The sequence below is a fragment of the Eurosta solidaginis genome, chromosome 1 (genome assembly GCF_040869045.1).
Source record: "Eurosta solidaginis isolate ZX-2024a chromosome 1, ASM4086904v1, whole genome shotgun sequence".
Lineage (NCBI taxonomy): Eukaryota > Metazoa > Arthropoda > Insecta > Diptera > Tephritidae > Eurosta > Eurosta solidaginis.
The window spans coordinates 380303177-380330969 of record NC_090319.1 but is presented as its reverse complement, the minus strand read 5'-3'; the positions used below and the strand labels follow the sequence as shown (position 1 = coordinate 380330969).

At 37.6% G+C, this 27793-nt stretch overlaps 1 long non-coding RNA gene across 1 annotated transcript in view; it reads right to left on the bottom strand.

The window, feature by feature from the left end:
• Nucleotides 1–27053, bottom strand: part of LOC137238355 (uncharacterized) — a 232391-nt gene extending 205338 nt beyond the window's left edge. Inside the window, exon 1 of the long non-coding RNA XR_010949174.1 lies at nucleotides 26555–27053. This is a non-coding gene — a long non-coding RNA (uncharacterized lncRNA). The remainder of the gene's footprint in view (nucleotides 1–26554) is intronic.
• Between the last annotated feature and the right edge of the window lie 740 nt (nucleotides 27054–27793).

Here is a 27793-nt window from a genome sequence, read left to right as displayed (position 1 = left end):
TGTTCGACCTTCTACTACTGTTATATAAACTCTTTTTAATTGAAAATTAATTTCTATTTTTTAGTTCGGTTTGCTATAAAAGCGTGGTTTTTAGTTTTTTAAACTATTATTTATTGTTTTATATGTAGCACCTATGCAGGTCTACTGCTCGCGGTCAAAAAATATGATTGTGTGGATTTGATTTTGTACAGCACTTTTTAAAAATTTTGCACGCTCTACCGTGGATATAAACACATCCATCTATATATTTGGTTTTGCAACTCTCTCCATCGGGATTTTTAGGGTCATTATTTTTTGATTTTCTTTTTTAATAAATTAAGGTTTGTCACAGGTGGGTATAATTTCCTTCGCAGGTAAGTAGCTTTTCTAAGTGAGTGAGTGAGGTGAGTATAATTTTCTGCAGGGCTGAGTTTAATCTTCTTCACAAATATTAATCGTAATTTTTTTGCACTTACTTAAAACCAAAAATGGGATAGGAACATAAAAATGAATCTCTCCCTGCTGGTGGACCCGACTCAAGTCTTCACACTTTCGTTTTGGAAAGTAATATAATGGAGCATTTTTACTCAAAATGGTCAGCAAGCCTGATAGGTGACCAAACTGAATTACTACTTACGGTAAAAGCCCAACAGCTCTACTAGATTCCACAAAGTGTCTACAGCTTCGAAAGAGCAGAAATATAAAAAATGATCTGAAAGTCATAAAAGTTAAATAAATAAATATAAGGCGCGATAACCTCCGAAAATATTTTAGGTCGAGCTTATCTTCCAATTTGCGTCGTGCTCCTCTTGATTTTCCCTACAAATTGGTCGGACGGGACCTATATGTTTTATGCTGACTCCGAACGGCATCTGCAAGGCAAATGAGTTTTCATTGAGAGCTTTTCATGGCAGAAATACACTCCGTGCGCTTGCCAAACACTGCCATGGGGCGAGCCGCTTAGAAAAATTTTCTTCTAATTGAAAAACTTTATTTCTACAATTTTGATGTTGCTTTGCCCGGGGTGTGAACCCAGGGCATACGGTGTGGTAGGCGGAGCACGCTACCATCACACCACGGTGGCCGCCAAGTTATAAAAGTTGCATGTCGCACATTATCGACGCCATTCAAATGTTGAGATCCCCTGCTAATACACCTCAACCGCAACACCGAAATATTCCGCGGTAGTAATGAAGACTGGCCAGCAATTCCCCCCAGCGTGTTAGGGGGTTAGAATATACCTGGGGTAGGTATGCCTGTGGTAAGAGGCGACTAAAATACCGGATTCAAGGGGTTCGGGTAGCGCAGCCCTTTAAGGTTGCCAGCGCAATACATAGCTTCTCCAAACCCAATTGTCAACCTCACCTATCCGTGGCGAATCCTGCTTCATTAACAGCCGAGGCTCTGGCGACCCCAAACTTATCATGGATCTAGGGGGTGGGAGGGCGTGATGGCCTAGAAGGCCGCCTGTGGTCATAACAAATCGTTCCCGCGATGGTCGGGCTTGGTACCGGAACGTACCGGATCTGCATCCGGCAAAGGACCATCAACTCGATAACACTCCCCAAGGCCTTTGGAGAGTGTCCTAATCGCTATAATAACAACAACAACTGGCCAGCAATTAGATATATGTTTACGGCGATCTATGGTTATCATCCCCGATTAACCCAAGCCGAAAAACTTTATCACCTGCGACAAAAGGCAAGATGAATAACTAGCTGAATACCCTCTTTAGGTTAGGTTAGGTAGTAGTGGCTGCCCAATGGGAACACATAGGTCAGTATCAGTTGGCCCGTTTTGGTACCACAGAAAGACACCATTAGCCCTCCTCTTAGAACCATTTCGAGGACTAGATAAAAGCTACCAAGTCCCTTATATCATGCTCCCCGACCTGGCGGAGATCGCTCAGGAAGGGAGCTCCCAGACAGCGCTGTCTGGGGCCACTTAACCCCGGGCAGTTGCAGATGAGGTGCATCACCGTTTCCCATACCTCGTCTTCTTTACAACTTCTGCAGCATCGTCGGAATGGCGCTCCTAGCCTTTCCGCATGCCTTCCGATAAGGCAGGCCCAGTCTAATGAGGCAGTGCCCAGTCAGAACTCCTAAAAGTGAGGAGATTTTGTCCCTGCTTACGGTATAGACGTGACGGGATCTCTTAGTATCCTATTTAGGCCAGGATTGCTTTGATATTCTACATCCCGGGGTTAGTAGCCATCTTTCGTTGGCTTGACTGTAGGTATACTTTTTTAGCATTAGCTTACAAGTGGCAAAAGGCATACATAGGCGTTCTTTATCAGGAAGAATCTCTCTGGTAGTACCCTGCCTAGCAAGTTCGTCTGCAGAGCAGTTTCCCTCTATGTCCCTGTTTAATTTTCTGCACATCTCCTGAAGAGATCGGCGGCAGTTTAGTGTCAATTCTGAGTTGAATGAATAGGAACCAAGGGATTTTATTGCCGCTTGTCTATCGCTGAAAGCAAAGATTTCCTTGCCGGTATTCTGTGTGCCTATTTGAGACGCGGCTTCCATGATAGCTGCTACTTCTGCTTGGAAGACGCTGCAATGATAATATATATTTACCCTCTTTAGCCTTCAGCAAATATACTCTATTTAGTGAGTGCTATCCGAAGCAAATTGAATAATTGATTCTTTATTGATTTCTTTCTTCTATTTGTACGTATTTTACATCAACAAAACTTATTTTCTACAGTACATTGTTACTACAATGCTAATGTGCGCACACACATATGAAACTATTGGCTCAGCCTAATCAGACTAGGCCGGCGCGCTGACAAAGTGATCGGCGTAAACCTCTAAAGTGAACGGCTGGACTGCAGAGTAACACATTGTGCTCAACTAATGAATATGGAAACGTACTTCTGACGTCAATCGTATGTTTGACGATCTGGAACAATATCCTAAAGTTGCGGATGAGTATCTGGGAGGTTTGAGGCGAAAATTAAAAAAAAAAAAAAATATTTGGAAAGGTTTTGCTTATATATATTTAAGGAAATCGCGTGTCGGCCATTTTGAAAGATCCGAAGTTTTGACCTCAATCTTGCGGCTTTGGAGACAAAAAAGGGAAAATCACCATTAGGAAAATGAACCTAGGGTAACCCTGGAATGTGTTTGTATGACATGGGTTTTAAATGGAAGGTATTGAAGAGTATTTTAAAAGCGAGTGCGCCATAGTTCTATAGGTGTACGCCATTTCGGGATATCGCCATAAAGGTGGACCAGGGGTGACTCTAGAATGTTGTACGATATGGGTGTTAATGAGGGTTTTAAAAGGGAGTGACCCTTAGTTGTATATGTGAAGGCGTTTTCGAAATATCGACCAAAATGTGGATCAGGGTGACCCAGAACATCATCTATCGGGTACCGCTAATTTATTTATGTATGTCATACCACGAACAGTATTCCTGCCAAGATCCCAAGGGCTTTTGATTTCGCCCTGCAGAACTTTTTCATTTTCTTCTACTTAATATGGTAGGTATCACACCCATTTTACAAAGTTTTTTTCTAAAGTCATATTTTGCGTCAATAAACTAATCCAATTACCATGTTTCATCCATTTTTTCATATTTGGTATATGATTATGGCATTTTTTTCATTTTTGGTAATTTTCGATATCGAAAAAGTGGGCGTGGTCATAGTCGGATTTCAGCCATTTTTTACACCAATACAAAGTGCGTTCAGATAAGTACGTGAACTGAGTTTAGTAAAGATATATCGATTTTTGCTCAAGTTATCGTGTTAACGGCCGAGCGGAAGGACAGACGGTCGACTGTGTTTTAAAACTGGGCGTGGATTCAACCGATTTCGCCCTTTTTCACAGAAAACAGTTATCGTCCTAGAATCTAAGCCCCTACCAAATTTCACAAGGATTGGTAAATTTTTGTTCGACTTATGGCCTTAAAAGTATTCTAGACGAATTAAATGAAAAAGGGCGGAGCCACGCCCATTTTGTAATTTTCTTTTATTTTTGTATTTTGTTGCACCATATCATTATTGGAGTTGAATGTTGACATAATGTACTTACATATTATAAAGATATTAAATTTTTTGTTAAAATTTGACTTAAAAAATTTTTTTTTTTAAAGTGGGCGTGTTCGTCATCCGATTTTGCTAATTTTTATTTAGCACACATATAGTAATATGAGTAATGTGCCTGCCAAATTTCATGATGATATCTTCAACGACTGCGAAATTACAGCTTGAAAAACTTTTATATTGCCTTCTTTTAAAAGTGGGTGGTACCACGCCCATTGTCCAAAATTTTACTAATCCGTCTTTGGTAATGAATTATCGCACTTTTTCGGTTTTTTGAAATTTTCGATATCGAAAAAGTGGGCGTGGTTGTAGTCCGATTTCATTCATTTTAAATAATGATCTCAGACGAGCGCCCAGGAACCTACATACCAAATGTCATCAAGATACCTCAAAATTTACTCAAGTTATCGTGTGTACGGACGGACGGACAGACGGACGGAGGGACATGGCTAAATGAATTTCTTTTTTCGCCCAGATCATTTTGATATATAGAAGTCTATATCTATCTCCATTAGTTTATGCCGTTACGGATTACCGTTATGCGAACAAAGTTAATATACTCTGTGAGCTCTGCTCAGCTGAGTATAACAAGAGTTGTGGGGCGTTTGTATTTCTAAAAGTGGAGCGCCTATATTTTCCTAAATAATTTCTTAGTGCCCCATATCCTATGCAATTGCAATTTTATAGGGCTTTATTAATTTTGGCCGATCCCGTGATTTTTGAAGAACAATGTTATCGGTTATTGTGACCTCTCGTTCACAGCGGTTTTTACCCGTAACTGTGACTGAAACGAAACAAATACCACGCCAACGGGAATCACGGATGGTGTTGCGAATAGTAAACTCTGCGTAGTTTTTGTTTTAAGTAACTTGCTCATTGTATTGGTTCATAGCATAGAAGCGTTTTGTTCCTGTTTTGAGAGCTATGTTTGAGTCGGTGATTGGTAACGGGAAATAAATGCTGTCACAGGCAATCATTCACGAACATTCCTTGTAAGCTGCCGGTGAAATGTGCCGTGATATTTCAGTAGCTGTGACAAAATCACAGGTATACGGATATTTGCCAACTCTAGGCTTTATAAGAAGCTTCAACAAGGAAGGTTTTACCATTTATACTACAAAAATATCAATAAACACGTTTTATTTCTATTATTTTCTCCAAGCCGAACTTCTACTGGTTTACTTTTTCGCAAAATTATCTTAAAATGCTATTTTATATAGTGCATTTTTCCAAGAGAGATATTGAAGTGCTGCTTATATAATTGATTTAGTATTTCGCACTAAGTTGTCCCTATTATTTTTTCCATCATTGTATATAAATAAACAATTAAATAAATAAATGGAAAGCGCGATAACCTCCGAAGAGATTTAAGGCCGAGCTTCTCTTTCAGTTTACGTAGTGCTCCTTTTAATATTTCCTAAAAATTCGCGGGACTGGGCCTACATGTTTTCATGGAAGAAATACGCTCGGAGTGTTTGACGAATCACTTTCGAGAGGTGACCCCGCTTAGAAAATCTTTTTTTCTATATTTTTGATGTCACTTTGCTCGGGAGTTGAGCCTAGGACCCTCGGTATGATAGGCGAAGCACCCTACCACCACACCACAGCGGCTGCCAATTACGATATATGTCATGCTTCTATATTGCTAATACAGGCTGTGTACACTCACAAACATCAAAGTGCCAATATATTGCTGTGTTAATCTTTTTGTTTTTGTAGTAAATAATCGATTGTCTTTTTCCCAATTCAAAATTTTGTATAAATAGCACCCACAAATTTCAACTTCACTTTTAACTTAAAAATCGACAAAAAATCTTAAACTAAAAAATGAATTTACGCAACACTTTTGTGATCCTGTTTGGCTTCGTTAACTGTCTTTTGACTAAGACTAATTCTCAAAATCGCGTTATTGGTGGCAGTGTATTACAGGATATAAGGCAAAGTCCATATATTGTGTCAATATATTATGACAGGGCTTATTGGTGCGTTGGTACTTTAATCACGTGGAAGAAGGTGCTTACATCTAAATCTCGCTTGGAAAATTTGATCACGGCGAGCATCACTGTTAAAGCTGCTGTACCCGATTTAAATCAAAAGGGAATAATTCGCACTGCGGAACGTATAATTCCACCTGAGCCTAGCGTGGTAGAAATAGATTTAGTTGTGATTGTACTTAATGATGTGTACAGACGGAGCGGAAATATAGACACAATACCTTTATGCGAAATTGGATTAAAACCGGGCGAAAAAGTGCGAGTAAGTGGATGGGGTTCGACAAATGCAGACGAACCGCCTATGCTCAAATCTGCCGAATTTGAAGTACTCTCCAGCGACGAATGTGCTTCTTATTATTGGCCTCGTTATGCGGCGTCACAGAAATGTTACCCAACAACACTAATTTGTTTAAAAGATCGGGCAGAGAAAAATGATACGTGTTCGGGAGATATTGGTGCACCGGCCGTTACGGGCCCTTGTCTTTCTGCGGTGCTAACAGGTGGGATAGGTCCTTTGACCAGCTTTTATCCAGTTTTATATACAAATATAGATAATAATCATGTTCGAGATTTTCTAGGAAATGCAATGCTATTTTAATTGCAAGATGTTTTTTTTTTAAATCGACTCCTGAGTTCACCTAACTCAGCTGAATGCTGAACTTGCTGAACTTTTTTCATAAACATCCTAGCTCACGTCAAAACATAGAATTTATGCTAAGATAGAGCGTTTTCGGAACGGCAGCTGAGATATGGTGATATTTCAATAAGCAGTGCAAATGGTAATATTTCTTTTTATGCTATTTAAGAACAAGTAATAAAAAATGTAATTGCGATTTAAAAAAAAAACTTTGGTTGTATGCATTTAAGATTTGACGCATGCAAATGCCTTAGGTTGTGAGATCAAACTTTAAACATAGCTTTAAAGTTCCCTGGTTTAGAATAGAACATAGACAAAAAGAAAATAATGAAATAAGTTGACCGGTCCATATCGGTATAAAACAGCGAATCCCACCAACCTTATGGAAATCAATATATTTGTTATTGATATCATAGAACAACCGCCTTTGTCATAACCTTACCATAGCCAATTAATTAGTTTTTGGTTTTCAGCCATAATCTATAAATTTTTGCTTTCGCAAATTTATTCACATTTTGGCGTTATTATTTTTTGATTTGAAATGTTTTTGCTAAATACGTAAGTTATTGATTGAGTAGCGTGTGATCAGTTTTTTTACATTTTATATTTTTAATAAGTTATTACATCTTTGAAGTTATGCTTCTTACGTTAGACCGGGTTGGTTCCCATTAAAAAAAAAAAAGGTGTGAAGTTCGCCCCTAATGTTGAGAGTGTTTTTTAATTTACTATATTGGAATCCGATTTTTTAATTGATACGTCATTATTTTGGTCTTGGAAATCTTCGTTTTTGCTTTTAATTTCATTTCGAGCTATGAAGTCGTTTGCACTTGATTAAGTTCCTGAATTGTGTTCTATCCCTCTTAGAGTACCTATTAGTTTCACCAGCCGAAAGTATTTACGAATTCATGACATTGTTGCTTTTAAACCATTTCCCTAAAGGCTTGGTTTCCTAGAAAGCGATGCCAAAAAACCGGTTGTCAAAAATGTTGCAATGTAAATGTAATTATGTGGAAACTTAGAAGACGGTGAACTTCACCGTAGCCAAATGGTGCTGCGAGTCGCACAGAGGAACACCCGACACAGCATTTACGAGGGGCTGAAGAGGGCCTCGAATACTCTAAACTAAAATGAAAGGCGAGTACGACGACGTCACTACGAAGGTGCTGGAGGGGCACAAACAGCCAAATGGTGCTGCGAGTCTTACAGATAAACTCCCAACACAGAAAAGTAGCGTCGGGCGAACTCCTACTAGCCCTAGAGAAGGGCTCGTTTGACTTGGCGCTGAGCCAGGAGCCGTTTATATATGGACATAGAGTGCTCCAGCGAAACAGCATGGTTGCAAAAAGTCTTAGCAAGGGGAAACATAGTCCAAGGACTAATAGAGAAAGAGAACGGGGAATGGTTACGTAATAGTGAGGAATCCTTTGAGGTGCTTTTCGATACATATTTCCCTTTCCCGGCCATGTTACAAGTTTGAAGTAGAGCCGTCGTGGAATGGTCCAACGTGGATGAAAAGCTGCTCTCCACAACACAACATGTGTACACCAAAGGCAAGTCGGTAGACTCCGCATTGCATAGGGTGGTAATAAGCATAAAGAAAGAACTGGAATATAAGGAATATGCTCTAGGAGTCTTTTTAGGCATTGCTCGGGCTTTCAACAATGTTTCTAAATGGGCGATTATGTATGGTCTTAATTACATTAAAGTACATCCAGCCTTAACCAGATGGATCGGCTGCATGTTAAATTGCTGGAAGATTACATCACAATAGGGGTTGTACGAGGCCACGAAATCAGTGGATAGGGACACGCTGTGGGCGCTGATCATCAACCAACTGCTCAGGCGATTGGATGAGGGAACCGTAAAACTTACGGCTTACGCAGATTACGTTGAAATTGTCATAAGTGGAAAGTGCCTTCCAACGATTAGCTCTTAGACGGATCGGGCGCTTCGGGATATTCATACCTACGTTAAAAACGATCGCAACAAGACGAGTGTGTGAACGTTACCGCGAGTTGAAAAGGGAAGTGAGACGCCTTTTCAGGAAGAAAAAAGCAGAGGGAGGAAGGCGTGAGTGCGAGGAGATTGAGCTGCTAGCCACCAGGAATAACACCCGAAAATTTTACCAAAAAATTCGGCGACAGATAGAAGGTTTTAAGATCGGGGCAAACTATTGTAAGGACGATAACGACGACCTTGTAACTGATGTCCAGAGAGTACTTAGATTATGAAGGGAACAGTTCTCTGCTCTCCTAAATGGATACAGCGATTTACCTTCCGAATTATTGCTCTCGTCGTATATGTGTTCCATCTTACTACTCATTATCCTGGTCCATTCCCTCACACTCTGTTGTTTGGCCTCTGGACTACTTTGAAGAGCACTCGCTTACTGCTGAGCCCTTTCTCAAAACTGTAGTTAAGTGGTACATCTTTATTCTTATATTGCATAACCTTTTCTGTATATCTATCCTGATGCCATGGTCGACTAAGAAATCTACTCCCAATATGACTTCATCAACGATCTCTACTACAACGAATTTATGGAGAACCATGACCTTCCCAATTTACTTTACATACCACTTCTCCCTGGACTTGGTTATACTCGCCATTGACGGTACGCAATCTTGCTCTAGGTAATGGCTTTACTCTCCTGTTGACCAAATCAGGCCGGATTAAGGAATGAGATGCGCCCATACCTACAGTCAGTACACGCTCCTTCCCGCCCACATTTCCTCTGATGGTAAGACTGCTCGATTTTCTTGCGATATTGTGTCCACCCAGTCTGTCCTTTCTATTTCCACACGGCGTGCTTTGTATGCGGGCTTACTCAAAAGTGACGCTGTTTCCTGAGTCAGTGCATGGGATACCGTTTCAGTAAATGTTGGTTTTGGATTCGCATATGTAGCATTTATAAAGCTCTGAATTTTAACCCTCTCGTTGTATTCCACGGGTGCGTCCTCATTTGTGAGATGAGCGAATCTTACAACATCCGAAGCAAACTCCTGCAAAGTCTCATTAGCTTTTTCGTAGCGGTTTATCTTCAGCATTCCAGTTGCTCAGTGCTACGGTCTTCTCGAACTGTGGCTTAAAGACCTGGAAAGGAACAGAACCATCAAAAGATGGAGTTTTTACCTTCGTATTACTCGCTGAAGCAGCCGGGCGATTAATTTGCAACTCCTGGATGCGTCCTCTCAAAGCATCCACCTCGGCCTTGATTTTTTCCTCAATCTGCATTATTTTCTCGTCCATACGCCCTTCGAGTTTTGATGATATACGCGCCTCTTGTTCTTCGAGTTGTATTGTTATGCGTGTCTCTTGTTCTTTCAGTTGTATTTCCATCTTTGATGTTATGCGTGTCTCCTGCGATTCCAGTTGTGATGCCATATATGTCTTCTGTTCTGCCAGTTGAGATAACATTGCGACGACGACATTTACGTGCCGCCTGTGTTTCCATCTTGGACGTTATCCATGTCTCCTGTATTTCCAGTTGGGATGCCACTGTCGATGTTTGAGCAGATATTGCAGCCAATACCATGTTCAAGTCTGTGCTCGTCACTGTCTGAGGATGAAAGACATACACGTCCACATTAAGATTATGGGTAGTGGGTAATTAGGTTGTTTTATTTGAAACTCATTAAATCTTACGGATATGTAAAAGACGTTCAGATGTTTGAATCTCTAACAAATTTTCCAGCATCATAAAAGAATACTACGTAAATTTCTCTCTGAAATATGAAGTAACGTGCAGGAAAATAACGCCAGCGGTCTGTATTTTCTTTTATGGGAGGCTTTATTTCCTTTTCCTGAGAGGAAATGGAAAATTTCTAGTCAACGGAACTGAATGACTAGATTCAATAGAGTATTATATTGTTCACAAATGCTGACGTCGTTGAGATTTGTGACGATGTGACACAATATCATAAAGTTGCGAATGAGTATCTGGGAGGCTTGTAATACGAAAGTCGGGATTGATGGTATACGGTCCAAAGGCCCAACATTTATCTACGTAAACCAAACGTTGAGCAGAAAGGTGTTGCTGGTGTAAAAACTTTAGTGGCATATGTTTTACAGTAATGACGCTTCAACAAAAAAAACTTTGGTTTTTTAGAAATTTATTTTAAACACCTCTGGCTAACCCTGGAAACATTGAGACAAACTTGAAATACTTATAACCGTATGAACAAACCCGACAGAATTCTTCTGACTCCCTGTTTATCCACCTACCTCTCCTTTGTCTAACACTCTTCCTCTCTTATTTCCTCTCCTCTCTGCATTTTCTATTTGACTTCAATCGGCTCATTTAATTTCCCTATACCTTTCATTTTTCGGTAAATCTACCCGCCTTTCCTCTTTCTCTTCCAGCTCTTGCATCTATCCAAGTTTACCTCTCACTATTATTAATCTTATACTAATTCTATATTTTCCTGTTAACCTCTTTTTACTACTTTTTTCCAACCTCAATCTAACTTTTACTCTCCGTATCCATACTTCCTTGTTTTTTTTCTTTTCCGTCTTGTCTCCAATTTCCTCCACTTTTTCTTTCCATTTCCTCTTCTCTTCTTTTCAATGTCCCCGTTTCCATTGTGAGGATGTATTGAGTAAGGCTTTTTTCGAACATTACATTACTAAGGTTGTAAAAACGTAGTAAAATACATAGTACCAAAAATAAATCCTCATACTCCATACTTTAAAATTCATTGCGGGATTATGAGGGCCGCCAACAGACGATGCTACATCAAAAATTTTAGGTGACATGGCTTTAACTTCGAGCAGTGTTAGCACTAACATGTAAGGAAGACTAAGTTCAGGTGTAACCGAACATTACTACTCAGCTGAGAGCTTTGGAGAGAAAATAAGGGAAAATCACCATTTAGGAAAATGAGCCTAGGGTAACCCTGGAATGTGTTTGTATGACATGGGTATCAAATGGAAGCTATTAAAGAGTATTTTAAAAGGGAATCGGCCATAGTTTTATAGGTGGACGCCTTTTCGAGATATCGCCATAAAGGTGGACCAGGGGTGACTCTAGAATTTGTTTGTACGATATGGGTATCAAATTAAAGGTATTAAAGAGGGTTTTAAAAGGAAGTTGCCCTCAGTTGTATATGGGAAGGCGTTTTCGAGATATCGACGAAAACGTGGACCAGGGTGGCCCAGAACATCATCTTTCGGGTATCGCTAATTTATTTATATATGTAATACCACGAACAGTATTCCTGCCATGATTCTAAGGGCTTTTGATTTCGCCCAGCAGAACTTTTTCATTTTCTTCTACTTAATATGGTAGGTGTAACACCTATTTTACAAAGTTTTTTTCTAAAGTTATATTTTACGTGAATAAACCAATCCAATTGGCGGCCACCGTGGTGTGATGGTAGCGTGATCCGCCTATCACACCGTATGCCCTGGGTTCGCACCCCGGGCAAAGCAACATCAAAATTTTAGAAATAAGGTTTTTCAATTAGAAGAAAATTTTTCTTAGCGGGGTCACCCCTTGGCAGTGTTTGGCAAGCGCTCCGGGTGTATTTCTGCCATGAAAAGCTCTCAGTGAAAACTCATCTGCCTTGCAGATGCCGTTCGGAGTCGGCATAAAACATGTAGGTCCCGTCCGGCAAATTTGTAGGGAAAATCAATAGGAGCACGACGCAAATTGGAAGAGAAGCTCGGCCTTAGATCTCTTCGGAGGTTATCGCGCCTTACATTTATTTTTATACCTTTCATGAAAATGAAATGGTATATTAATTTCGTCACGAAACCGAAAATTGTAAGTCCTTAAAGGAAAATAGATAGACCCACCATTAAGTATACCGAAATAATCAGGTTGAAGAGCTGAGTTGATTTAGCCATGTCCGTCTGTCCGTCTGTCTGTTTGTATGCAAACTAGTCCCTCAATTTTTGAGATATCTTGATAAAATTTGGTGAGCGGGTGTATTTGGGTGTCCGATTAGACATTTGTCGGAACCGACCGGATCGGACCACTATAGCATATATCCTCCATACAACCGATTTTTCAGAAAAAGAAGATTTTTGTAATATCTTACCCAATTTAACAGATTGAAGCTTCAAACTTCACCATATACTTTCGTATATTGCACGTATTGTTGCCTGAAAAAATTGATGAGATCGGTCGTATATATAGCATATATCCCATACAACCGATTGTTCAGATAAGGAACTTTTCGTGATTACTGCCCTATTTTAAGAGCTAGAGGCTTCAAATTTCAACGAATGCTTACGTATATAGCATATATTGTTGTCTGAAAAAATCATAAAAATCGGTGGTATATATAGTTTATATATGGTGGTATATATACTATATATATATAGTGTAACGAATTTGCTTGTAAATCCTCTTATTTGTAATCCTCTGCTAAGTTCGAATCACTAAACTGTTGAATAAATAACTCCAATTTGTAATAATGCAAAATGGCCTTTATTAAAGTACTTCACAATAACAAACTGTGCAACGAATAGCTTGCTTAATAACCACACTGATTGATAGCTCAATGAAACTCTACTATTCAAAATAGCACTGCTATTGCTCGCTAGGTATCGTCTTAATCAAACTGCTTGACAACTCAAATCAAACTGAATTCCTTCTTACTCGCTGGCGCCGCTTTTATAGTTTACGCTGCATACTTCTAGGCTCTTCGATTTCCAGAAGTTACTAGTTGTTTCGGCTACAATATCGCCAGCCACAACTACGTGCACAAATTATTGCTCTCTCTTGTGACAACTCAGATAAGGTATATGCATGTGTTTGTAGTTTACCGTCTCCCGCACACACATAAGCGTATAAGTAAATTCATCGGTGTGTGACATCTCATCTCTTGCTGCCTTGTATGTAAATGTTGCTCGTCGGAATGTGTACATATGTGTAGACGCAATTATTTATTCGTTTATGTAGATACATAATGATTGAATTATTGATGTGCATTCACGTCACTGCTTAGATCGGCTTAGAGCTGGCAGCACTCCTTAGTTTTGCTAATATTCGTAACACTGCCCTCCACCTAAGTCTGATCGTCCCGATCAGACAAATCTCTCGATCTAAACGCTGCTAGCATCGCCAAATGTACCACTCTTCTACTCCGTGGTTTCTCAATGCTTTGTATGCGGTAGATGGTATCACTGAGCTTCTTCACAATCTTGTACGGGCCTTCCCAACTGCACCGAAATTGGGCTGGGACACCTTTCCGCCGGTCAGGGTTGTTTAACAGTACCAAATCTCCATTCCGGAAACCTTCCGAATTATTTTCCCTGTCGTACCTGTGTTCCATCTTACTACTCATTATTCTGGATCGTTCTCTCGCACTCTGTTGCTTGGTCAATGAAGAACTACTTTGTAGAGCTTGTTCTTGACGGATTGGCTTCACATACTCAGTATCGTTCCGACGTTTCCCAACAAAAGTGCGCGCTGGCTTGAAATCATCCTTGCATTCTTTCTGAAAAATTCTTTCAGTGAATTTAGTGCGTCCATTAGGGTTTGTTGATGCCGGTCTTTTCCTCGCAGGTACTTTTAATTTCGCTTTATTTGGCACATTCGATCCATCAACCTTTGCTCGATCTACTTTCCTTGACTTTCGTGGTCTCTGTCGAATCTCCTCGACCAGCACTCGCTTACTGCTGAACCCTTTTTCCAAACTGAAGTTAAGTGGCACATCTTGGTTCTCATAATGCATCACCCTTCTCTGCATATCGATCTTGATGTCATGGTCAACCAAGAAATCCACTCCCAATATAACTTCATCAACGATCTCCGCCACAACGAATTTGTGTAGAACCATGACCTTCCCAATTAGGATTTCACATATTACTTCTCCCTGAACTTGGTTATAGTCGCCTGTGACCGTACGCAACCTCGCTCCAGGTAATGACTTTATTCCCCTGTAGACCAAATCAGATCGAATCAAGGAATGAGATGCCCCCGTATCTACAGTCAGTACACGCTCTTTACCATCCACATTCCCTCTGATGGTAAGACTGCTTGATTTCCTTCCAATCTGCGACACAGATATCACAGGACATTCAACAGCCGGGGCAAGTTTTCGTTCTTTATTTTCGACACGCTCTTGCTCATTTCCGCCAGCTTTGCGTTTACGGCCACCCACATTGTTTGAACTATTAGGACCAAGATCGCAATGACGTGCAATGTGACCTGGGTTGCCGCACTTGAAACATTTAATAACTCCGGCATTCTTCTGTTGAGATCCCCTTAGTGCTTCCAAAATTGTGTCTACCCACTCCGGCCTTTCTACTTCCACACGATGAGCTTTGTATGCTGGTTTACTCAATAATGACGCCGTTTCCTGAGTCAATGCATGTGATACCGTTTCAGAAAATGTCAGCTTTGGGTTTGCGTATGTAGCTCGCTTCGTTTCCACGTCCCGTATGCCATTTATGAAACTCTGGATTTTTACCCTTTCAGTGTATTCCACGGGTGCGTCCGCATTTGCGAGATGAGCCAACCTTTCAACATCTGAAGCAAATTCCTGCAATGTCTCATTTGCTTTTTGGTAGCGGTTTTGCAACTCAATTTGGAATATCTGTTTTCTATGCTCGCTTCCATAACGTCGTTCTACAGCAGCCATCAATGCGTCATAACTGTTCCGTTCGTACTCTGGAATAGTCTGTAAGATTTCGGCAGCTGGTCCCTTCAATGCTACGAAGAGCGCGGCAACTTTATCTTCCACATTCCAGTTGTTCACTGCTGCGGTCTTCTCAAACTGTAGCTTAAAGACCTGGAAAGGAACAGAACCGTCAAAGGATGGTGTTTTTACCTTTGGATTACTCGCTGAAACTGCTGGACGATTTAATTGTAACTGCTCCATACGACCCTTCAAATCATCGACTTCTGCCTGAAATTGAGCGATTTTTGCATCCTGCGCTTCCAGCTTTGATGTTACCCTTGCTTCCTGTGCTTCTAACTGTGAAGACATTTGTGCCACCTGTAATGATAAGCGCTCTTCTTGTTCTTCCATCTTTGATGTTATGCGTGTCTCCTGCGATTCCAGTTGGGATGCCATATATGTCTTCTGTTCGTCCAATTGCGTTTCCATCTTGGATGTTATACGGGTTTCCTGCGACTCCAGTTGGGATACCATATACGTCTTCTGTTCTTCAAGTTGTGCTTCAATCTTCGATGTTAGTCGGTTCTCCTGCGATTCCATATATGTTTGCTGTTCTGCCAGTTGAGATGACACTGTCGATGTTTGAGCAGATATTGCAGCTAAAATCATGTTCAAGTCTGTACTGGTAACCGTCTGCGATGTTTCGTTTTTCTCTTCAATTTTTGTTGTCTCCTCGCTATCAAGATGAAAGACATGCTCTTCCACATCAATTCCTTCTGCTTCCATTGCCTCTCGTAGCCGGGCCTGAAGTTCAAGTTTAACGCCGCTTGTATTCAATCCACGGGTCTCCAACTCCTTCTTTAGTTGCTGGATCTTCAATTCACCGAACTTTGCCATGTCCTTGTTGTCCTTTGGAATTTATTCAACAATTCCTCTTCTGACACCAATTGTAACGAAATTGCTTGTAAATCCTCTTATTTGTAATCCTCTGCTAAGTTCGAATCACTAAACTGTTGAATAAATAACTCCAATTTGTAATAATGCAAAATGGCCTTTATTAAAGTACTTCACAATAACAAACTGTGCAACGAATAGCTTGCTTAATAACCACACTGATTGATAGCTCAATGACACTCTACTATTCAAAATAGCACTGCTATTGCTCGCTAGGTATCGTCTTAATCAAACTGCTTGACAACTCAAATCAAACTGAATTCCTTCTTACTCGCTGGCGCCGCTTTTATAGTTTACGCTGCATACTTCTAGGCTCTTCGATTTCCAGAAGTTACTAGTTGTTTCGGCTACAAAATCGCCAGCCACAACTACGTGCACAAATTATTGCTCTCTCTTGTGACAACTCAGATAAGGTATATGCATGTGTTTGTAGTTTACAGTCTCCCGCACACACATAAGCGTATAAGTAAATTCATCGGTGTGTGACATCTCATCTCTTGCTGCCTTGTATGTAAATGTTGCTCGTCGGAATGTGTACATATGTGTAGACGCAATTATTTATTCGTTTATGTAGATACATAATGATTGAATTATTGATGTGCATTCACGTCACTGCTTAGATCGGCTTAGAGCTGACAGCACTCCTTAGTTTTGCTAATATTCGTAACAATAGTATATATATATATATATTTTCGCAAATTTTAGCCCCATTTTAACAGCTAGAAGCTTCAAATTTCACCGATTGCTTACGTATATAGCATATATTGTTGTCTGAAAAAATCATAGAGATCGGTCGTATATATAGTATATATCTCATACAACCGATTGTTCAGATAAGAAACTTTTCGCAATTTCTACCCCATTTTGACAGCTATAAGCTTCAAATTTCACCGATTGCTTACGTTTATAGCATATATTGTTGTCTGAAAAAATCATAGATATCGGTTGTATATATAGTATATATCTCATACAACCGATTGTTCAGATAAGAAACTTTTCGCAATTTCTACCCCATTTTAACAGCTATAAGCTTCAAATTTCACCGATTGCTTAGGTATATAGCACATATTGTTGTCTGAAAAAATCATAGAGATCGGTTGTATATATAGTATATATCTCATACAACCGATTGTTCAGATAAGAAACTTTTCGCAATTTCTACCCCATTTTGACAGCTATAAGCTTCAAATTTCACCGATTGCTTACGTTTATAGCATATATTGTTGTCTGAAAAAATCATAGAGATCGGTTGTATATATAGTATATATCTCATACAACCGATTGTTCAGATAAGAAACTTTTCGCAATTTCTACCCCATTTTAACAGCTATAAGCTTTAAATTTCACCGATTGCTTAGGTATATAGCATATATTGTTGTCTGAAAAAATCATAGAGATCGGTTGTATATATAGTATATATCTCATACAACCGATTGTTCAGATAAGAAACTTTTCGCAATTTCTACCCCATTTTGACAACTATAAGCTTCAAATTTCACCGATTGCTTACGTTTATAGCATATATTGTTGTCTGAAAAAATCATAGAGATCGGTTGTATATATAGTATATATCTCATACAACCGATTGTTCAGATAAGAAACTTTTCGCAATTTCTACCCCATTTTGACAGCTATAAGCTTCAAATTTCACCGATTGCTTACGTTTATAGCATATATTGTTGTCTGAAAAAATCATAGAGATCGGTTATATATATAGTATATATCTCATACAATCGATTGTTCAGATAAGGAACTTTTCGTGATTACTGCCCTATTTTAAGAGCTAGAGGCTTCAAATTTCAACGAATGCTTACGTATATAGCATATATTGTTGTCTGAAAAAATCATAAAAATCGGTGGTATATATAGTTTATATATGGTGGTATATATACTATATATATATAGTATATATATATATATATTTTCGCAAATTTTAGCCCCATTTTAACAGCTAGAAGCTTCAAATTTCACCGATTGCTTACGTATATAGCATATATTGTTGTCTGAAAAAATCATAGAGATCGGTTGTATATATAGTATATATCTCATACAACCGATTGTTCAGATAAGAAACTTTTCGCAATTTCTACCCCATTTTGACAGCTATAAGCTTCAAATTTCACCGATTGCTTACGTTTATAGCATATATTGTTGTCTGAAAAATCATAGAGATCGGTTGTATATATAGTATATATCTCATACAACCGATTGTTCAGATAAGAAACTTTTCGCAATTTCTACCCCATTTTAACAGCTATAAGCTTCAAATTTCACCGATTGCTTAGGTATATAGCATATATTGTTGTCTGAAAAAATCATAGAGATCGGTTGTATATATAGTATATATCTCATACAATCGATTGTTCAGATAAGAAATTTTGCGCAATTTCTGCCCAGTTTTAACAGCTAGAAGCTTCAAGTTTCACAAAATGCTTACGTATATAGCATATATTGTTGTCTGAAAAAATCATAGAGATCGGTGGTATATATATTATATACTTCATATAAACTGTCATTTTTGCCCCCTTTTTACGGCTAGAAGCTTCAAAATTCATCAAATTTCATCAAATAGTTACGTTTACGTCATATATTTTTGAAATACGTGATTCGTAGTCATAGTTTTTACATGCAGACCACAAAAAACGTGAAGCTTTGCATCCTCACACAGATTACCTACCTATTTTTTATTTTATATTTATCTTAAAAATCGTTTAGATATGATCAAATTTCACCAAATGCTTACGTGTATAGCATATATTGTTGTCTGAGAAAATCATAGATACCGGTGGTATATATAGTATATATCTCATACAACCGATTGTTCAGATAAGAAACTTTGCGCAATTTCTTCCCCATTTTAACAGCTAGAAGCTTCAAATTTCACCAAATGCTTACGTGTATAGCATATATTGTTGTCTGAAAAAATCATTGAGATCGGTAGTATATATAGTATATATCTCATACAACCGATTGATCAGATAAGAAACTGCGCAATTTCTGCCCCTTTTTAACAGCTAGACGCTTCAAATTTCACCATATGCTTACGTATATAGCATATATTGTTGTCTGAAAAAATCATAGAGATCGGTGGTATATATATTATATACCCCATATAAACTCTAATTTTGCCCCCTTTTTACGGCTAGAAGCTTCAAAATTCATCAAATTTCATCAAATAGTTACGTTTACGTCATATATTGTTGAAATACGTGATTCGTAGTCATAGTTTTTACACGCAGACCACAAAAAACTTGAAACTTTGCATCCTCACACAAAGTACCTACCTGTTTTTTATTTTATATTTATCTTAAAAATCGTTAAGGTATGTAGATCTGTTCACTATATATTTCTTATCTTATACATGCGATTATTCGGAGATTACGAACGGGATAAGATTATTGTTCAGCCCCATTCATGAAAGGTATGAATTCTTCGGCACAGCCGAAGACAGTCCCGTTCTTACTTGTTTTTATTTAAACCAATCCAATTACCATGTTTCATCCCTTTTTTCATATTTGGTATAGAATTATGGCATGTTTTTCATTTTTCGAAATTTTCGATATCGAATTTCGTATTTCGCCCCAGTTTTAATACCGAGATAAAGTGAGTTCAGGTAAGCATGTGAACTAAGTTTAGTAAAGATATATCTGTTTTTGCTCAAGTTATCGTGTTAAAGGCCGAGCGGAAGGACAGAAGGTCGACTGTATATAGAAACTGGGCGCGGCTTCAAACCGAGTTCGCCCCTTTTCACAGAAAACAGTTATCGTCATAGCCCTTACCAAATTTCACAGGGATTGGTAAATTTTTGTTCGACTTATGTCATTAAAAGTATTCTAAACAAATTAAATGAAAAAGTGCGGAGTCACGCCCATTTTGAAGTTATCTTTTATTTTTGTATTATGTTGCACCATACCATTACTGGTGTTGAATTTTGACATAATTTACTTATATACCGTAAAGATAATCAATTTTTGTTAAAACTTGACTTTAAAAAGTTTTTTTTAAAGAGTGGCCGTGTTCGTCATCCGATTTAGCCAATTCATACTATAGACACATATAGTAATAGGAATAACGTTCCTGCTAAATTTCATCATGATATCTTCAACGACTGCCAAATTACAGCTTGCAAAACTTTTAAGTTATCTTCTTTTAAAAGTGGGTGTTGCCACGCCCTTTGTCCAAAAGTTTGATAATTTTCTATTCAACCCACCTACAGAGTTTCATCGCTTTATCCGTTTTTGGTAATGAAGTATCGCACTTTTTCAGTTTTTCGAAACGTTCGATATCGAAAAAGTGGGCGTGGTTATAGTCCGATTTCGTTCATTTTAAATAGCGGTCTTATATACCGAATTTCATCAAGATACCTCAAAATTTACTCAAGTTATTGTGTTTACTGGCGAACGGACGGACGGACATGGCTGAATTAATTTCTTCTTTCGCCCAGATCAATTTGATATATAGAAGTCTATATCTATCTCGATTAGCTTATGCCATTACAGGGGACCGTTATGCGAAAAAAATTAATATAATCTGTGAGCTCTGCCCAGCTGAGTATAAAAATTGTGGGCACTGCTTTCAAGTCTGCTTTTCTGTATTGAGTTATTAAAAGTACAGTCATTGTACAAATATCACGCAACCTCTCAGCTCAATACAAAAATTCAACTGTGCATATATGTTAATGAACAATTAAAAGGAAATTTTATTTTCAGAAATAATAAGTAAATATTTTGCCAAAGTTGTGCACACTTCATTTGGCTGAAATATAATATAAATGTCTTGAATTTGTTACTTTGGTGAGCAAAATTTTCTAAAGCAACATATTATGGGCTGAGTAAATAAAAAAAAACATTTACTTTTGATACCTTTAACTTGGGCTGGGTGCCAGTTTGCCAAACGTAAGATCCTGGGTTCAAGCACCGGACAAATTAACGTCGAAAACTTAGTAAAAAGTTTTCGAGTTAGAAAAAATTTGTCAAAGTAGGATCGACCCTCGGCAGTAATTTGTCGAACGCTCCAAGTGTATGTAGGTATATCTGCCGTGAAAAGCTTCGCAGTGAAAGCTCATCTTCCTTGCATATGCCGTTCGGAATCGGCGTAAAACACGTATCCGAGCTTTGTATTTAATTAAACTCATATTTCACTTGAATATTTGACAATCTTAATTGGTTTTTATAGCTTTGTTTATAGAGCTGTGCTGGCTTAGATTGAAGTATTTCACATAAGTATGTTTAATGACAAACTTTTAAGATCGCGGGTTCGAATCAAGCTCAAGGCCTAACAATAATTTGTGTATCATTATTATTGTTATGATGAATTTTTTCCTAATTGAAAAGAAAATATTTAGACAACTGCCAAAGCTAGCTGTCACCAGTTCCCGAAATGGATCTATACGAGCTTTGGCAGTTATCTAACATTTTTCTTTCTTCTATTCAAATTAAAAACAAGTAAGGACGGGACTGTCTTCGGCTGTGCCGAAGACTTCATACCTTTCATGAATAGGGCTGAACAATAATCTTATCCCGTTCGTAATCTCCAAATAATCGGATGTATAAGATAAGAAATGTATAGTGAACAGATGTACATACCTAAACGATTTTTAAGATAAATATAAAATAAAATATGGCAAAAAACCTCCTTATCTGAACGATCGGTTGTATGGGATATATATTATATATAGCTCCAATCGAAATGATTTTTACAGGAAATCTTCTATGATATATTCGAATAAATATCACCAAGTTTAACGTTTTTATATTGGAAATTAAGTGGGAAATGGCCAAAAATGTTTCTATCTGAACGATCGGTTATATGGGATATATATTATATATAGCTCCGATCGAAATGATTTTTTCATGAAATCTTCTATGATATATTCGAATAAATACACCAAGTTTAACGTGTTTATATTGGAAATTAAGGAAGAAATTGCCAAAAATGTTTCTATCTGAACGATCGGTTGTATGGAATAAAAAGTAATTTGTTCAGGATATCTTCTATGATATATTAGAATAAATATCACGAAGTTTAACGTTTTTATATTGGAAATTAAGGGAGAAATTGTTAAAAATCGTTCTATCTGAACGATCGGTTGTATGGGATATATATTATATATAGCTCCGATCGAAATGATTTTTTCATGAAATCTTCTATGATATATTCGAATAAATATCAACAAGTTTAACGTGTTTATATTGGAAATTAAGGAAGAAATTGCCAAAAATGTTTCTATCTGAACGATCGGTTGTATGGGATATAACTATATATAGATCCGATCAAAGTGATTTTTTCAGGATATCTTCTATGATATATTAGAATATATATCACTGAATTTCACGTTTATACTTTCTAAATTGCGGAAGGAATGACCAAAATCGTCTTATCTGAACGATCGGTTGTATAGATATATTATAGTGGTCCGATCCTAACGGATCCGACAAATGCCTAATATAATACAAAAATACATCCTTGTGCCAAATTTCATTGAGATATCTCAAAATTTGAGGGACTAGCTTGCGTTCAAACAGACAGACGGACGGACGGACAGACGGACATGGCTATATCAACTCAGTTCGTCGCCCTGATCAATTCGGTATACTTAATGGTGAGTCTATCTTCTAATTTCTCAACGTTACAAACATCGGACCAAAGTTAATATACCATTTCATGTTCATGAAAGGCATAAGAAGCAATAATAATGATACAACAATTATTGTTAGTCCTTGAGCTCATTCGAACCCGCGATCTTACAAATAAGGAGGTCGATATAACAACAAAAATTGAAAAACTTTTTGTTTCATGAGTCTGCTCAAAATTTAAATATAGCAATCTAGATCACAAATTTCTGCTCCTCCTTTTTTGGTAAAGGCAAGGCGGTACCATGATGTAATAATAAAGGTAATGTCAACAACATAACCTCACTTTTTCAGGAGCTCTATTTTCCAGTATTTACTTGTATTACAAAAGTATTAAATTTTGGTTGCTTAATTCTGTGCTAGGTGCGGCAAGGATCGAGATATTAAAAATACTCGTATCTGTCGTCCCTTTTGGCTCATATTTGGAGCAAATATTATATACAGTCCGGTAGAAGTGACATCAAAATACTTTGGATTTCGGGGACTTAGATTGTAACAAATTGTCAGGAAAGATTCCTTGTAATAATGAGTCACTAAATGAACTATATAGAATGAGAAATAATAGGCAACTAAGACTAAAAACTTAAAAAAAAAATAATAAAAAAAATTTTAGTTAAAGGGTTTTATTGAAAACAATACTTACATTAAGTAATAATAATACTAAAAGCTAGAAAATAATTAGGTAGATTCTAGGTACTAGTCATCACACTCCTCATCTATCTAGGGCGTTGATCAGACAATTAAATAAAAGCATTAGCCGCGTGAAATTTCTAAAAATGTGAGGCGTAGCATAACCTAATTAAGGTTCAGTTGGTCTTACTTGTGACTATCAAGGGAAATTTGACGCGTACAACGCTGTTATTTAATTGTCCGATCAACGCCCTTGATTGATGAGGAGTGTGATGACTAGTACCTAGGACCTATCTAATTATTTTCTAGCTTTTAGTATTATTATTACTTAATGTAAGTGTTGTTTTCAATAAAACCGTTTAACTTAAAAAAATTTTTTTTTAATTATTTTATTATTCCTAATGTTGGCATAAGTACGTTTCTTCAGGTACCCCATTCGAAAACTTTTTTATAACTTTCTAGAGGTCCCATATAGATGCACTTTATATTTCCAAACTAAATTTGTCATATATGTAATACTCCTATATTGCTAATAGAAAATGCTCGCAATGTGTTTTGAATTCGAAATCAAAACACGCCAGCCTATAAAATTTTTGTGATTGTGGCAGCATAAGTGTGAAAAGAAAAAATTTAAATTTAGGTACATTCGATTATTGAATACAAAAACAAAAACGTTTAAACAGCAATATATCGGCACTCTGATGTTTGGAAATGTACCTACTTTTGTAGCAATATAGGAGTATTACATATATGAAATTTGTTCAAAAAAAGTTACCATCACAGCAACCCATATTTGATATTCCGCTCCTTTTTGTTCCCCTGCATCGATGTCGATGCAGCAACTCTGGTAATTTTGACACTTCGTTCAGTGTCAACCTCAGGTTACACGCTAGTTTGACACTTCGGTCAGTGTCAAACGGCAGTGTGTTAGAAAGAGACGGAATTGTATCCTTCTCAGACATATCCTACATGTAAACCTGTACTACGGGGATGAGAACATCTGAATAATATTATACTCAGCGTGCTTTGCGCACAGGGCATATTAACTTTCATTGGATAACGGTTGGTTGTAAAGGTATAAAGGAATCGAGATAGATATAGACTCCCATATATCAAAATCATCAGTATCGAAAAAAAAATTTGATTGAGCAATGTCCGTCTCTCCGTTAACACGATAACTTGAGAAAATATTGAGATATCTTCACCAATTTTTGTTCCCGAGCTTTTCTGGACCCAGAATAGATTGGTATTGAAAATGAGCGAAAACTCCCACTTTTTATATATATAACATTTTGGAAAACACAAAAAACTGATTATTTAGTATATAATACACCTAGAATATTGAAATTTGACACTGATATTGGGACTTTTGATAAAAATTAAAAAAAAAAAAAATTTAAATGGGCGTGACACCGCCCACTTGTGATAAAATCAATTTTACAAGTATTGTTAATCATAAATCAAAAATCGTTAAACCTATCGTAACAAAATTCGGCAGAGAGGTTGCCTTTACTATAAGGAATGCTTTGAAGAAAAATTAACGAAATTGGGTAAGGACCACGCCCACTTTTATATAAAAGAATTTTAAAAGGGTCGTGGACGAATAAAATAAGTTATATCTTTGCAAAAAAAACCTTTATATTAATGGTGTTTCATTTCCCAAGTGGAATTATAACTATAAATAGGAAAACTTCAAATTTAAAAAAGTGGGCGGGGCACCGCCCCTATTATGACTTAAGCAGTTTTCTATGTTTCGTGAGCCATAGTTCGAAGAAAAATTTACATATCGTAATGAAATTGTGTAAACATATTTTCCTTATAGCAGAAAATATTTCTAGGAAAAATGGACGGGATCGGTTAAAGACCACGGCAACTTTGATATAAAACAAGTTTAAAAGTGTCGTAGACTAGAATAAGAAGCTTTAACTCAGCAAAAAATAGTTGTGAACCAATGATATTTCACTTATCAAGTTTTATTGTAAAAGGAAATGTGGAGAAAGTTTTATTGTAAGAGGAAATGGGGAGACATTTTTTTAAACGGGCGGAGCCACGTGTTATGTAGAACAGTAATTTATCTGAAATGAAATGTACAATTAAAGTTCAAGCTTAGTATATACTGTTCGGTTACACCCCAACTTAGACACCTTACTTGTTTTCTATAGTTTTGATGTCACTTTGCCCGGCAGTTGAACCTAGGACCCTCGGTGTGATAGGCGGCTGCCAATTGCCATATATGTATCTCGGTCTTCTTTATTGCTACTACAGGCTGGGTACACTCACAAACATCATAGTGCCGATATATTGCTGTGTTAATATTTTTGTTTTTGTATTCAACAATCGAATGTATCTAAACCAACATACAAGAGCCAATAAATTTAATTCTATATACATATATATATCGACGGAATCCGGATTTCAATATTCATACTTAAAGTGAATGTAGAGATTTCCGCGAATGTTGCATAGGAAATTGAATTTGAAAACTTTTGAAATGCTTAATTAGAAGGCTCCGCGTGGTTTGTTTTAAATTTGTGTTCAAATTTACATACATACATATGTATATTAGCAACAGAGATTACTGAGGTGCTGAAATACCATTTGAATTTAATAAAAAAGCTTAACAAGTAAATGATAGACATGGTTACTTTACAGTTCCCCCTCCCCCTCCCCCCCTTCCAGTCAAAAAGTGTCACATAACCAAGAAAAATAATATACCGAATTGAAACAAAAAACTACCCCGTAAGGAGCGTCTCTAGTTCAAAATAAGTGCATTTCTACTGCATTCTGAACCACTAATTGTTTGCCATCTATATCTTTTACATGTTTTCAACTGGCGAACTTAACATGGCGATGTCCTAGGCGGTGGAAATTGTCCCCGCTGCTTTAACTTTTCACTAGTTCCTAACTATATACAAATTTCTTTTTGGTACTATTTCGATAGTTACGTATTGGTGGAAAAGTGTTGCGAAAGAGGCATACTCATATGTAGCCGCAGCTCGTTAAAGCTGGTAGCAGTTTTTTCGTCGATTTTATAACTGAAAATCTAGCTTATTTGGCACTCTAGGTTTAGTCCTGAACCAGAATTTTGTGTCAGTAGTTACTCACTTACCTTAAGGCTAATTAAATAATATCATATGATGTTAGAGTAGGCTCCTCTTGTTTTGGTACAGTTTTGCTTATATTCTTTGGTCATATGCTCCATATATTTCAGCTCCGCGGTCAATTATCTATTTTAATTTTAGATTGAATCAATTTGGATTACAAATTTTTTTCAGTGCTATAATGTTTTTCATATGATTCGAAATTATATGTGAGCGTGTATGGGAGTGCTATGAAATTTTTTTTATTTTTTTTATTCAAAGTGTGAATTTGAATCTGTGCCAATATTTCAGAGCAAAACAAAAACAAAAGTGCTACAAGTGTATAGGGGTTGAGCAGCTCTGCTTATGCTGCTACAATCACAAAAATTTAGTAGGCTGTTTTTTTTTTCAACTCAAAATTTTGTATAAATAGCACCCACAAATTTTAACTTCCTTCACTTTAAAATTAAAAATCCACAAAAAATCTTTAACTAAAAAATGAATTTACGCAATACATTTGCGATTCTGTTTGGCGTCCTTAACTGTCTTTTGACAAAAACAAATTCTCAAAATCGCGTTATATGTGGCAGTGATATATTGGATATAAGGCAAAGTCCATATATGGTGTCAATACATTATGACATGAAGTATCATTGCGTTGGTACTTTAATCGCTTGGAGGAAGGTTAGGTTAGGTTAGGTTAGGGTGGCTGCCGAGGGCACACTTAGGCCAGTAGTACTAGGCCCGTTGTGATACCACGAAAAACACCGTTACCTTTCCTCTTCGAACCATTTTGAGGACCTGATGAAAGCTACCAGGTCCTTGACATCATGCTCCACAACCTGACTCAGATTATCAAGAAATGGAGCTCCCAGAAAGCGCTGCCGTGCTCCGCTTAGTGCTGGGCAGTTTGAGATGAAACACCGTTTCCTCCTCCTCAACTCCTACAGCAACGACGATAAGGCGCTCCTAACCTTTCTGCATGTCTACCTATGAGACAATAACCCGTTAGTGCCCCCACAAGTGTTGAAATTGTTTCCCTTCTTAGGTTGTACACGTGACGGGATCTTTTAGGATCCCATTTAGGCCAGGTTTCTTTCGATGTTGTACACCCCGGTGTTTGTAGCCATCTTTCGTCGGCTTGACGGTAGATGTGCTCTTTTAGCATTAGCTTGCATATGGACAGGGGCATACCTAAGCGTTCTTGCGCAGGAAGAACCTGCTTCGTTGTACCCTGCTTAGCGAGTTCATCTGCCATGCAGTTTCCC